The following is a 7,205-nucleotide window of genomic DNA, read 5'->3' as shown; positions in this document are numbered from 1 at the left end:
GCGAGCGCTGAACGACGCGGCTGATCGTCGCCGGCCAATCAGATCGCTGGAAATATTGGTCGCTTTGGGGAGTGTCGCCGCGCGCCGATACTAAAAAAAAAAAAAAATTGTCCTAGTCCGCCGCGTCCTGTTTACACTGGTTTCAAAATTTTGTCCAAGCGAGGCTACGTGATCTTCTCCATTCAGCAGACGTGCCCTAAGATTTTAGGACGACCCGAATCAGGATATGTTTGTTGTGATTTGTAGATTAAAATCTGCGCTGGAAAAGGGATTGGATCGATAGCATTTAGTCTTATAAGATCAATGTATTAACAAGTGCAGATCAAAATAAATGCAAAGCAAACTGAACTAAGTAAGAACAGCAAATTAACGTGTGTATGTGGGGAGGGGGGAGGGGTGTTGGGTTCGAGTTGCTTATTTTATTGAATGCAGGAACCACGAGTATTGGGGGACCTAAAATAAAATGGCATTGTGATGTAATATGATATAAGAAACTCGTAAAACATTCACAGGCAGGCTATATACTACTTTTGAGAACTTACGAAAAGCTTTTTTTTTCGGGGGCTGGGGTCAGTGTTTGTTTTGTTTTTATGTTAACCCTTATATACAGCTCTTTACACATTGTCAGATAGTCCCCTGATACACACAACTCTAAGACTCTAACACTGTGCTCAGTGGCATTATTAGAATAGCGATGTGTTTAAGGACAGGCCGTGAACACACATCATTGAAAGATTGTAAACATTGCGATAATTTTTTGTGTTGGTTGATTCTTCCACTCCTCAGCAGTGTAGCTATGGTGGAGCGTTAGGGGGGAGGAGGGGTGAAGACGGTGGAGGAGAAAAATGTATGTTTCAATACAGAGTTTCTTCCAGGTATCTTTTCGGGGCGGCCCCCCCCCCCCACTCCCCCTCGAAATTTTTATTCGCCCCCCCCCCCCCGAAAATTTCAAGTGCACCCCCCCCCCCCCCACCCGGAGAAAATAGTCTGGAAGAAACACTGTTTCTAAGCCAATGCATACAAGGTTAGGAATACTAGAACTGTATTGTATTCGTTAAAGATAAATTTATGCATTACTTACAATTTGTTTTGTAATATTTTTGTTGTTTTATCGGGGGGAGGGGGGGGGGAGGGCGTGAGAGAAGGTTGCAGGTACTTCGAGTAGTCTTTACAGGGGATTAGTAAGTAGATTTCAATCAGTTCACTTCCCAAGAACCAGACAGTTCCAACTCGACTTTTAAAAAGTGTTCACATCAAGGCTTTAACGTTAGTTTTCATTAACATTTCTATAGAAAAGCACTTGTTAACATCAAAATGTATGTAATAATGGCCACGAATGGTTGTTGCTAAGATGCATTGATGAATTTAGAGCATAATGGAGTATAAATCTCGAAAAAAAAAAGTTAGAACATTCTGATTCTAGAGAAGAGATTTGTGACAGCGTTTGACGATTCAATATAGGGGGAGGGGGGGGGGGAGTAAATCGGCTGTAATTGTGTTCGTCATATATGGGCAATACCACCCCCCTCCCTCACATACACTCACCCTAAAAGCCTGACAAGAGCCCCCCTCCGCCCCTCCCAGAATAGATGCCTGGAAGAAACTCTGACAGACAGACGTTCATCAATCTGCAATCAACAACCCAACGCTCTCAACAACAACATATCTAATGACACCATCAGCAACACAAAAAAAAAAAAAACAGAAATAAAAACAGAGCGCGTGGCATAAAGCACCACATTACGTCACATCGTTACCATACCACAAGAGATATAGTTACTGACATCGGACGTGGATGTACTTTATGGGTTTCTTTCCGATATGTTTTTTTTTAGGGAAGATGGCTCGGGCTCTGGTTAAGGTATATATTTTGTATATAAATTATATAATATTTTAATTTCGCCTGGAGAGGGGGGGGGTAGACGTGCTTCGAAGGCAGTACCATCCCCCCCCCCCCCCCTGAAAGAAATTCTGGGCGCAGACATTGACTATGGTGTACTGATATATGTCGCACATATCGCAACTACATTGTAAGTTAGAACGACACCTATAAGTATTAGCGGATTGTATTTGAAACAAGCCTATTTAATCCAACTATGGATAATTTTTAACAGAAAAACTGCACAAATTTCAATATACAGTGTGCTTCAGTTAAATTAAAAGTAGGAAAGTTGTAAGGACATACTATATTAATTATATTCATTTAGTTTTTAGCTTAGGTCTGCTTATATACATGCACCTAGAACTTGTAACATGTTTTAGCTAGTTCTCTTTTGAAGTTTGTTTTAAAAATACACTTTCCTTTTAATTTCCACTAAAAAAGAAACTACCGGTGGTTCAAGCAGGTATTTTGGTGTTACTCTATATTAATTTATCCTACCTGTAAGCTTACCTTTAGTGCGATTTCCCCCCCCCCCCAACCCCACGCCACACCTCCTAGTGACGCCATTGGTGTATGTATTTTAACCAATGGGTTTCCCCTGGCCTCCAGGGTTGTTGTGTTTCGGGGATAAACAGACCTTGACCCCGTGACCCGGAAATAAACAAACCCTTCCGTTAGCCGAAACAGCGGGACGGGGAGTGGACAATGAATCAACAGCCGTGGAAAGTTTAAAAGCACGTTCTAATGTTATTGTTAGTTTCGTCCGTTTTATTTTAAGACAAACTTTTGTTGACGTTATTTTGCCTAAACTTTAGGGAACCATTACGTTTTTATTGTATAAAGTAAAGTTTCCATTTCATATGTTAATATCCATAGGGCAGATGAAGTAGAGTTTACCTGTTTCGGTGACCTCGGCCTATGAAGGGACAGTGTGGTCAGCACTATACCACGTCAGTCACATACCCAACAGAGCTGTTTGAAGCCAGTGTTGTTTTTTCGGACTTGTTTCATTTGCGCTTAATTAATATTTTTCCTCAATACCATTTTACAGTTTCGTTTTTCTAAGAATTAGGCAATCCCCATCCCCGAACTATACTGCAGACCTCCCTGTTTGAATGGAAAACGAATTTCACCTACTTGACTAACAACGGTTTAAACCGTGACTATTCGGTCATCAGTACTACTCAGCCGCATTTGATTTCCCCGACTGATGCTGGGTACTCATGTAAAGCTGAGCGGACTCAGTGACGGGTGTTATATTCTGTCAAGAAGCGAAACATCGAGAAAACGTAGGTTAACTTGCACCTGCTCTAACACTCGACCACTTAGATCGTGCTAAAAAAAACAACCCCAGGTTGTCAAGTAGCAACCACCCCACACCCATATGGGCACGACAAAAAGAAATAGGTCAGGTTGTCCTTGAGGGACCCTCCGATATTGTTTACACTGGATAGATCAAAACACATTTTCGTCTATTTTGTTCTGTGTGATAGCTTTAGTAATACAAAAATTCACACAAAACATGAAAAAAAAAGTGAAATTTAATGTTAACAATAAGCCTTAGAAATTTTACAAATGCGGAGAACTTTGAAATATATTTCTGCCATTAAGACTGCAACAAAGAAACTACTGAAAAAAATGTATTTGATAAATATAAACAAATAGAAAGATTACTTAATACTCTTTGTCCTATATACAGTGGCGTAGCAGGGGGGGGTGCGAACCGCACCGGGTGACACCATTTACGGGGGTGACACCACGGCAAAAAAATAGCAAAATGTATAGAGAAAAATTATAATTCCACTTAATTAAGTGATTAATTCGAGTGTTAAATAGTCTTTTAAGAGGTGCAAGTCGAAAGTTTGAGGAGAGGGGGGATGCTAATCGAAAGTTTGAAGGGGGTGGGTGCAAATCGAAAGTTTGAGGGAGGGGGGTGCAAACCGAAAATTGAAAGTTTGTCGCTACGCCTCGGGGGGGGGGGGGGGGCGACACCATTAAGTGCCGCACCGGGTAACACCCGACCTCGCTACGCCACTGCCTATATATAAAATTGAAAATGATTTTGAAAGGTAAATTTTAAAATTATTCTACGTTTAAATTAAGTTTTAGTGTACAGGTCCGATTCGTTTACTCGGTGGCAATATGGTAATATATTTATTTTCTTTCGCTAAATCTAATATTTTATTTGGATTGAGTTCACCCTTCCCCTACTCCCATCACCCCACAGTTGATCCTCCTCCCCTCTTCCCATTCCTTCCCTCCCACTCCACCCTCCTCTCTCCCCCTCATATTCCCAAATTTCAACCTACCCCCACAACATCCACCTATCCAATATGCTTTCTATAAACAGTTGTAAAAAAATTTGGTATCGCGGTCACGGAATAGCCAGTATCGAACAGGCTATATAATCGACAATCTACCCACATTTCAAGTATCGATTTCCACGGGAGGGCTTTATGAAGCTCAACTCTTTCCATAATTAATTTTCAGCCGCCAACCTGGTATAACATGAATCGATTACATTCTGACAGAATTTTTTTTTGTTGTGTTGCAAATGTCTGATGAGAAATTTATAAGTGTATTAAGTGGTTGTGAGATCTTTGGGTTTGAGGGGGGGGGGGGGGGGGGGGGGGGGAATTTGGGGGGGGGGGAGGGGGTGGGAGGGGGGTAAAGAGAATGGTTACAGACCAAAGTTGTCTTATGGTCATCGGTTTAGGTGTTCATTTGAAACATATGCGACTGCATATGGTACATATGTCATGTGTTTATAATAGATCTATGTGTAGGATGTCAAAGAGTATGACAGTAATCTAAGGACGTCCATTTGTTTGACGTCATGTTGTATAAAGTCCAGGTTTAGGAACGTCCATATGTGTGACGTCTATACGTATGACGTCCCTAACGTGAGTTAAGTACCTATCAGAGTTGAGTAAACTCGGGGACGTTCTACTGAATTAAAACCTGGATTCGAACTCGACTTTCGGCGCTCTACCGCTATCCAACGCTATATATTTATACTATTAAATATTTTCCGAGTACCGGAATAGGACAATCAGAGTTTCTTCCAGGCATCTCTTCGAGGGGGGGGGGGGCTCTGCTCCCCCGAAGAAAGTCTACCGCCCCCACCCCCCGAACGAAATGAAATTTATTTAGAAAATATATACTTTTAACAGGTGTCCGCCCCCCCCCCCCCCTCGAAAAAAGTATCGCCCCCCCCCCCCCCCCCGAAAATTTCAAGTGCCCCCCACCCCCGGAGAAAAAAGTCTGGAAGAACCACTGAGGACAAGATGTTCCTAACGTGCACCAACTAACGCCTTTTGTAACTAGCCTAGTCAATGTATCCCTATTTTACTCATGAAGTAGACTGTCAGATGAAACAATAGCAGCGACCCTTTACTTTAAAGGCAAACTATCATAATCTTGCTGGATAAACACCATTAGTTTCATGGTCAGTATATTTTAAAATGTAACAAAAACACACGAAAACTTTGCTAAGCTACAACAGTACTAGTGCTTTATTAACACTATTCAACACAAAACATTATAAATACGTTCTCACATAAAAACATACATTTACTTCTTCGACATACAACCATACACTTACTTCTTCAACATAGAACCATACACTTACCTTAGTAACATATAGCCATTCACCTACCCCATGAATGTATGATCGTAAACATACCTTACCAACATTTACCTAACCAATATGCAACCATCATCAATCACCATCACCACATCCGCACAACACATCCCACCGCCCACACAACAACAACACACAAAAACCACCCAACCATCATAGATAGCCTCGCTTTCTTTAGAAATTTTAAGATCACTAGTGCTTCACACCTGGGTGGTGCTTTATCGCATCAAGAGCTTAAAGCTCTTGTTAGCCCTTTAAGCTGATTGAAACTGCCTGGGATTTAAAGAGAATCAGTGCTAGTAAAGATTTTTCTTGTGACCTTGCGATACATAGGGCAGATGAAGTAGAGTTCATGTTTTTTTTAACCTGTGTTCAACACGATACTTTTCTAATAAAATTCTGGTACTCATCAGAAGAGAGATCCGAACTCCAGACCTTTGGGCTAGCAGTTTTCATCCTATGTGTGTTGTCGCCTATGCTCTTGACCACTCTCTTGACCAAGCCGTAAGAGCCCATAATGTTAATTACTCGACATCTTATCTTCTTCTTCGTTCTTAATTTTAGTGTTGGAAGGGATCCCCTCCAACACAATTAAGTGCATTGAAGTCATTGACTCCGATTTCAGCCTGCTTTTCTTTTTGGATTTGCTTCCAAGAACAAATTACAGTGCGGCAGTTGTTTGATTTTGGAGTTGTCTCTCCTAGAAGAGTGGCTGTCCCCAACTATCGAGACTCATCTGCCGGGGGTTCGAACTCGAGACTTTTCGGTTTAGCAACCACGAGCTTTACCGACTCGACCACGCCGACCCCCCATGCCTAGACGAAAAGTTGATGCTATGGAAATGGTTCTAAAATATGAGTCCAAAAAAAACCACCCCACAACCGGTTCTCCCATGTCAATTAGAGAAGAAGCGGTCCGGTATGAGGGTGGGAATACGCAGACCTTGTCCAAGACGGCACCATTTGACGTCACGGTAATTGCAGGCCTGACGTCGGAATTGTTCCAGAGTGTCCCCAAAAATAGCCCGGATCGGACGACGAACCTCGCGGCGATAAAACTGATGACGATGTTGCGGATAACGTGTGGGGGTTTTAGCGATGCATTAAGCAAATGGTGGATTAGATGATCCCGATCAATTGTTCGACAGCAGGCGGATTGTTCGGGGTTGGCAAAAAAAACCAACATTTATAAAGCTTTTTTGTTTCGTTTTTTTTTTTTTTTACAAAATTTTAATGGTTCCATTAAGAAAATAATAGCTGATGTCTTTTAAAAATTCCGGTGTGTTTTTCTAGAGATGATTCATGTTTTAGTGAAGCTAATTAAACAAATGTAACGGTTTTTTTTAATTCCATGAAATAATAATTTTTTATGTAATTTTTTAGAATAAAAAAAAAACGGCGTGGCCTAGCGGTAGAGCACCAGACTACTAACCCAAAAATCTCGAGTTCGAATCTGGGTTAAAGTCAGTAGAAAGTCACTGAGTCCACTCAGCTCTGATGAGTACCTAACTCACGTTACGGAGAACAAAGGCGGCTGAGCACAGCACTTACTACATCTTCCCCTCACATGCCGAGGTCAAAGAAACAGATGAACTCTACTTCATCTACCCCGTGAACCGTCATGTTTGAGAAGGGGACCTACTCACTTACGTGTTTTCATAGAATAAAAAAACATTGTCGT

The sequence above is a fragment of the Physella acuta genome, unplaced genomic scaffold (assembly GCF_028476545.2).
Source record: "Physella acuta isolate Inbredline_101_S28 unplaced genomic scaffold, ASM2847654v3 ptg001646l, whole genome shotgun sequence".
Classification (NCBI taxonomy): Eukaryota; Metazoa; Mollusca; class Gastropoda; family Physidae; genus Physella; species Physella acuta.
This window is presented reverse-complemented; position numbering follows the sequence as displayed.